The sequence below is a fragment of the Macrobrachium nipponense genome, chromosome 46 (assembly GCF_015104395.2).
Source record: "Macrobrachium nipponense isolate FS-2020 chromosome 46, ASM1510439v2, whole genome shotgun sequence".
NCBI classification, from domain to species: domain Eukaryota; kingdom Metazoa; phylum Arthropoda; class Malacostraca; order Decapoda; family Palaemonidae; genus Macrobrachium; species Macrobrachium nipponense.
The window spans coordinates 39867953-39870718 of NC_061106.1; positions in this window are offsets into that span (position 1 = coordinate 39867953).

The window sequence follows — 2766 nt, forward strand, 5'->3', positions numbered from 1 at the left end:
GTAGGAAGGATAAAACTCTGATTTCTTAGATTCTTCAGAAGTCCATAATACAATTTATAATTGGTTTGCTGAAATAAAGGAAGAAGGCAGTAAAAGAATTGTGTAAATTGAACGAAAGTAATTGAGTTTTAGTGTCATGTATTTCATGATAGTATTCATGATAAAGGCGTGACTGTTTTAATATTGAAATCATCACTTTATACGTGTACTTCATTCCCATGTGATATATGGACCCTGATATTTCATGTATACTTGATCCGTCACTGGCCCATAAAGTAAACTTTTCTATAATGAAACTGTAAGGTTGGGGGAAGAAGCACCATCTCAGTTACCGAGTGAGGTTTAGCTACCCATGAGTATTAGTATTTTCTGGTGAATTTTCCGACGTTTTTCACCCCAGTGCCTTCAACCTCTCCTGCATTGGCTTTATGATGAGGAATAAATTTGTTGAGTCTTCTCGGCTTCCCAAAATAGTTGTTTCCTCCTCTTCAAAGAAAGCCTTGATTGAGGTAGAAGGATGGCTCTTGGAGAAGAGGGAGCTTGGCATGGCTTTGCTCTGTACCACTCCCTCTCGCCTTTCTCTTAGGAGGTACATTTCATAAGCCACCGAAGAAGCGCCCATCCTGGTGGATCTGTAGCTTTCTCTTTTTCTGAAGAGAATGCTTTCCAAGTCTAATCTTTGTTCTGTTGGCCAGTACAGTGCACATAATCATCATAATTACCATTTCTTGTACTATTCTCTGCTTGTACCGCTCAGAGCGACCACTTTTATTTTAAGCCTTCACCTGTTTGCTTAAATTTCTGTTGTCACTGAGCACTCCGCTAACTTGCCTTTTCAAACATTCTTTTAAGGCAAGACTCATTGAGGCTAGTCATTGATATCTGCAATACATTGATGAGATTCTGGCACAAGGCTTTATTGACGCCTTTACTTTTCTTCCTCAGTAAATCTGTATGGAGTCCAAACTTTCTCTCTTGTAGTTTGGAATTTTTTTAGGTAGTGGAAGTATGAAGTTCTGTATTGATTAAGGTTGTGCCCTTCTGCTTCTTGGAGTTGCTTTAGCTTCACACGGTGTAAAAGTCACAAATATGTTGCTTATAGCTTTGTTCAGCACCAGATTAAGTGTGTGTGGAATATGCAGGGTTCACATGGGTTGTAAACATTCTTTAATAAAAATTTAATGTTCTCAGATATGAATTAATCTTAATCTGTTGATGCCATTCATAATACATATGTTTTACCATAATATTGTATCGTAAGATTATTAATGAAATTACTTTTAAAAGTAAAGAATTTCTTTTCAGCTGGAGATTCATCGTGTTGGTAACGTATCAGCAGAAGACATTAATGGAAGTTGTATATAAACCTGGGTTGATTTTGTTTTTAATTTATAAATTTCAAGGATTGGTAACATTTTAGAAGTTTATCAACTATTGGAATTTGTGCAAGCATGACTGGAATTGGATGGGAAAGAGATAAGTTTGCAGTATCAAGGAATTAAAAATTCCTAAGCAGAATAGTTCATTGATATCCGTTATATTTAGTCATCCTGTATAATACAAAATCATTCTATCAGTGTTTGGGGATATGTATGGCTCTTGAATCTGTTATCACGTGAATCTCAAGTGGTATTAGCAATTCACATAATGTCCAGAGGAAGTTTGTTGAAAATAATTAGTGGTGGAACTGTACTGGTACTTTTAATGGTGTTGTGAAATCAGTTTTTATTTTTATTGTTTACAGTTGTTATATTTTAGGAATATACACTAGTCCTCTGCAGGAATCATTGTAATAGAAAAACAGATTGTTATTGTTGATATGTCGTTGTCTCTGTATTTATAGAAGGCTTCCTTTTAACTCAATTTAGGTCAGCAAAGGGGATTAGCTTTCATGCATAAGAATATGAAAATATCATTGTTCTTCCTCTTAGAAGTTTAAGTGTTACTTCATGTTGTTGATTCCAATCTAGTTGCATGTAATATTAGCCTGTGTAGAGTTGTTTAGCCAGACCTACTTTCAAACATTTAGACTTTGGGGTTCTATGAAGAAATATGTACATCTGTCTTGTGCACTTTTGGCACCACCCTTTCCAATGGAGTAAAACACAAATGGTGAAAAAATATGCATTGTATGCACGCATGAATGTAATAGGGGAGGTTTTTAGGGGAGGAAAAACCAGGGACAGGAAGTCTCAAAAGTATTAGGATAAGAATGGAGAAGTTAGATTTTAATGCAGAACACATCGGATATCATTACACTTACGATGGAAGGCAGCAAAAGAAATGATAAAATCATGTAGACCTAGATCAACTTTATTGGCTACTCGACTGTCTCCACCAGTTGCGCCCACCATATGATGTTGATTTATTTGAAGAGTGAATGAGGAAAGTGCTTTATGTGAGGAGTGAATGAGGAGTGAATGAGGAAAGAATTATTGTAAAAGCAGGCTCACTTATGAATAGTTTTTCAAGAAGAAAGTACACATATAGAAATCCTTCTTCCTCTTTCACAGTGCCTACTCTTCATACTATAGGGTAGAATGGAAAGCTTGAGCAATGTCAACTATTACTTCCCCTAATAATTATGTATAGCTACTTCTGCTTTTATTTCATTTCATTTCTGAGTGACCACTTATATCTCACATTAGGTGCAAGTCTAGTGTATGTGGTATTACGTAGGTATTATTAATAATGATGAAATTAAGTTCAAAGTATTATTATAGTTTTGTTAAAAAAAGAAAAACTTTCAGTTTTTGAAAGAAAAAA